The sequence below is a fragment of the Monomorium pharaonis genome, chromosome 2 (genome assembly GCF_013373865.1).
Source record: "Monomorium pharaonis isolate MP-MQ-018 chromosome 2, ASM1337386v2, whole genome shotgun sequence".
Taxonomy (NCBI): Eukaryota; Metazoa; Arthropoda; class Insecta; order Hymenoptera; family Formicidae; genus Monomorium; species Monomorium pharaonis.
The window spans coordinates 26638677-26643850 of NC_050468.1; the positions used below are offsets into that span (position 1 = coordinate 26638677).

The following is a 5174-nucleotide window of genomic DNA, read 5'->3' on the forward strand; positions in this document are numbered from 1 at the left end:
CGGGTCGCGGATACTCAGCTGCAGCGTTTCGCGATTACTGTTCGCGTTTATCAATGCGACAACGGCGATGACGATAAAGATGACGGCGACGACAACGGCGACGATGATGTGCCTACCACGATCGACGATGCGCGAATGCACCAATCGTGCGCGCGACAAAAATTGTGAAGTGTTGAGCGCAAGAACTATAGCGCAATTAAAATGAGCAAAGAAGTGAGTTGTAGAAAATTTTTGAAATCTTTGAAATCTTTAATTAAAATTAAAAAAGAAGAATAATGATAAACAGGAAAGAAAAAATAAGGTCTTTAACAAAAGAACGATTTTAATAATATCTGAAATAAAAAATAAATAATTGAGATTTTTTAAATCAAAAAATTTATTTAAAAGAATATTTTAAAAATTATATTTGAATTATTAAATGAGGAAAAGTACTACTATTTTATATTTGCCAAAGATATAGATGTATGAGAGGGAAAAAAATTTTTGCTACATTTTATAAAAAATTTATGTATTAAATTAAAGCACGTAAACTACATTCAATTTTTAATAAATTTTAAAATAATTATTAAATAATATGCAAACACTATAAATCAGAATATTAATTTAAGTAAAACGTAAATAAAATTGAAAAGTAGTAATACTAAGAAGTAAATGTTGAATAGAATATATATATAAACTATCAATAGAAATGTAATAAATATAATTAAACTTGTGTTTTATACGATTACATTTTATATTTTATTATATAATATAATTTGATGATTCCCAAATTAACGAATTCTTTTCTTTTAAAGAACAAGTTGAAAAGGCAGCTATCGCAATGCCAACAAATGATATGATATAATGTTTATAAAAAGTCATGTATATGTGATACAAGAGGTCAGTATGTCTTAAATTGTATAATTCTCTGGATCTCTGCTCCCGGATACAAATAACAGATATTTTTCTCTTCAGAACACATATCGCATAATATCATGTTGGAGTGCAAGTGAGAACACACTTTGTGATGACTTGCAATTAAAGATAAGTAAGTCATTAACAAAGCTATTACATGTATTATATTATATTTGCGTAATAAAAATAAAGATAAATGCTTATTTATAAGTAATAATAATTTTTGCAGAAAAAGTCGAAGATATTAGGTATTTTATATAATTTAAAGAATGGTCTTATCAAAACAGTAGCAATATTGAGCGGAAATTTAGCTTAAGTTTAGCATAGATTTAGAACAGGTGAATTTTTGTGTCTGATTGTTTATCATTCATCAATTTCAATAAAAATTATAAAAATATTTTTAATCTTTTTATTAAAAAGATATTTATTCAGGCCCGGCACAACAAGTGGCACAGGGGTTCAAGTAAAGAAAAATATTCAATAAATTCATGACTATTTTGTTGCCTTCTATTTTTTGCTGTATATGGTTTAAAGTTAGTAATGATGAATATAAGAAAAAATCGACTATAAAGTACTACCTTTATTACTGAAATAATTTTTTTCTAAATTGAGAATAAAGATTCTTTACTATTATACCATCCTTAGACATAACTAAATACAACAATTTGAAATTTATGTTATATCACTAGCACATATTTACCACACTTACGTGCTGTATTACTTCGATTATTATAAACTTTTTTTATCTTATTAATTATTTCACTCAAACGAGCAAGTGCATCGTTTCAAAAATTTAACAGTACTTTTCTGGACAGCTAAGATGTATTATTGTAAAGTTTCATTAACATCTGTTTATTACTTCTATGTTTAATACGACAAAAAAAATTGAAAAATCCTGAAAATTCATCGATTTCCATAAGAGCCCATGTTAATAAAATATTTAATATTTAAATAACTAGCTAGTTCAACTTTCTGAAATTTTGACAGTCAATTTATATCACTAATTTGAACTTCTCTACAAAGTTTCATGAAAATCTGTTCATTTTGATTTAGCAGCGGAAATCCCTTATGCTACATAAGCTTCTTTAAACGTAAAAGAGGTTCAGTTTTTTCTTTATATTAAATATTATAAGGTTGAACATATTCAAACGCATCCCAAAGAAAAAGTTTGTAAGTTTTAATAGTACACTGCAGTAATTCCGACATACTAAAGAGCCTAAAACGAAAGAGCCGCAAACTGTCTGCTAAACAAAAGATATTTTTAATCGCAAGCATGATGTTTGTTCGCCCCAACTTCAAAGCATATACTTCTTTGAAAATGAAGACAAATTCCATTGAAAATATTTACTTATATGTTTAATTGTAAAAATATCCTAATAATCGTGTCAATAATGTCAACATTTACGATTTTTATGTTACCATGTAAACTTGACCACACTTTTGATTTGTAAACATTATTATTGATTTATATTTTTAGGGCAACTCTTCTGTAATTTACTTCGTTTATATTGCTTGTTAAACGATATCTAGACACATATTATAACTCAAAATGGGTACCACATAATTTTTACGTATCTAAGTACTTGATAAGGACCGAAATCAACGGTCGAAACAGTTGTGCGCTATTTGTTTATTTGAGGCCAGTCAGGTCAAACGTAATAGTTACATTGTTTTTTCTTTTGTAATCACTTTTTTAATCACTACGAATGTAAACTCTATTTTTTTGCATTACCATTAGCGGTACTCCACATGAATTAGGAATACATTATTTTTTTATACATAATAATTCCTGCTCGATGAAAATTGCGGAACGGTGATGGTCTTTTCATCAGAAATAAATGTAAAAAAATTGTCTAATAAGTTTTTTTATAAAATATTATATACTTCCACATTTTTGACTATCAAACTATATTTGACAACTTTCTACTTTTTTTCTAAGGAAAAAATCTTTTTATTAAGTTTACAGAATTAGAAATCCTTCTCCAGAAGTAAAGTACAAACAATAACAAACCGCGGCTAACTACAATTTTATTTAAAAAACAAAAAAATTAGAAAATTATACTTTTGTTATCGACTTCTGCAGTCGTGTTGTAACTTTCAAAGCACGCGCGCGCGCGTGAATGTATAACATATATCAAGCCTGTCCAAACTCAACTCGCGAGCCAAACCCGCTTTCATTTTACCTTTCGTTTCCACAAGTAGTCAAAAAGCTACGAAACTAGAGAAATACTCGTGAAAATTGACTAAAAAATGCAAATCGGCTACAAGTCTAATTAGGTCGATATTATCGTATGATCCAATAAAGCATTTCACCGAACATTTGACTACAGCACCACCTATCATTGCATGCTAGCCTGCAACTAAACTAGTGCCCTGTTTTTATCCTCGGACCGCACTCACATGATTCCGTACTCACCCATGCGTATGAAATTTTCAGATAAATTATTCTCTTATATCAAAAACTAGCTCATTTCTGAAAGCACATTATTAATTCTTTCCTATAATAACAACGGTGCATATTAGTCATTGACATAAAGCATGGACTGCGCATTTCTTGCAAAAAGCCCTTGAAAAGTGTTCGGCAGAAAGACAAAGAAGAGATGTGATACGGGTCAATTGCTTTCTCTGTCTAGTGCCCATTATGCTACTGTTTAGACAGAGACAGCGCTTGACCCGGACCAGTTGCTGTCTCCCTCTTTTGGTCGGACATGTTTTCTCTGTCATTGCGCAGTCCATGCTTTATGTCGATGATATTAGTTATTTTGCACGTATAGAGTTTTTAAAACTTAGTGCTGCTGATGAAAGTCATGAGACGACTGCACAAAAGCATAATTTTCTAATTTTTTGTTTTTCAAATGAAATTGTAGTTAACCACTGTTTGTTATTGCTTATACTTGTCAGAAATACATTAAAAAGTACAGAGACTGACTTTATTGACACTAGAGAAGAGAAATATTCATAGGTACTCATCAGATATATTAAAAAAATTTTTAATTTCCCTGATTATTTTTCAACGTCATAATAGTTTTTTTACTTATATAATCTATTTTTTGTATTTTTTCAGAATATTACAGAAAAATTTTTATATAATTTATGATATTTAAATGATTTTGTGATATAATCAAGCCAAATTAAAAGCACTATAAAATTTTTTTATAAAGGATAATTCTTTGTTTATTAAAAGATATCACTTTTGAAAAAGAACATGGTGATTTCGGATGTTAGTTTATAAGTTATAGTTAATTTACAAAAATATACAACTGATTAAAGAAATTGATTCAATTATAATATTTATAAATATGACAGATTAATAATAAAAACTAATGCAACCAATGCTACAAAAAACAAAACAGATGTAACTATTAAAATTAGATATAAAAATATGTTTATACAAAAACGCGACAAAAACAAACTTTGTTTAAACAAGAGATGAATTAAGACTTATCAAGTTATGAAATAATACAATGAGATACGTACATTATAAAATAATATTAATATTTAATGTCTTAAAATCTGTGTCAATTGTACACTTTACTTATGAATTATACAGTTGTTCAATTGTTGATAACTGATTTACATAAATTAATGTAAATTCCATGATCAATCCATGCAGTTGACATATTGAGGGGATAAATGTTTGAAGATGATAATATTTCTATATTGATTAACCGAGCCGCCGCGGATAATTATCTTCAATTTGTTTACCTGACTTTTTTCTAGTCACGTCCCTGAACCAACACGGTCAATCTATCATTGTATTCATCGAGCGATGGGTTTTAGTCGTATTAGTTGGTCGTGTCGCGTCCTCCGCATATTTCGAATCGCGCAACGATGTCAGACGGGAGATTTTTTGTGCATGCGCAGTAGCGCACAGCGGTCACATGGCTCTCAGTAGCGTGTCTATTCAATCGTGTTGTTGGTATTCTTAGGTCAGTCATTCATTAAAAAAGAATGAGATATAAAACAATCAACATAAAATTTATAAATTGTCTTTAAATTAATTAATCATTTATAAATGGTGATGAAATTTATTGAATTACTTCATCTACTGCAACATGTTGTGGAAATACCAGCATTTCTTGCTGTAAAAACAAAAAAACTGTAGGAAATTACTTTAATATTTTACAATAAAATAAATAGAATATATAAATGTAATTGAACATTCTTTTTCTATAATTTACAATTATTATAGTATAATTTTATTTAACAAGCTTAAAACAAAATTAGGAAAAATACAGTAAAAATAAGAGGAAAGAATTAATGTTAAATATGTAAACTCG

General features: G+C 28.5%; 1 long non-coding RNA gene across 1 annotated transcript; it reads left to right on the forward strand.

The window, feature by feature from the left end:
- Window positions 1-86: 86 nt before the first annotated feature.
- Window positions 87-1291, forward strand: LOC105839616. Its single transcript, XR_001139312.3, has 4 exons — window positions 87-213; window positions 795-879; window positions 955-1027; window positions 1124-1291. It is a non-coding gene; the product is annotated as an uncharacterized LOC105839616 (long non-coding RNA).
- Window positions 1292-5174: the final 3883 nt, after the last annotated feature.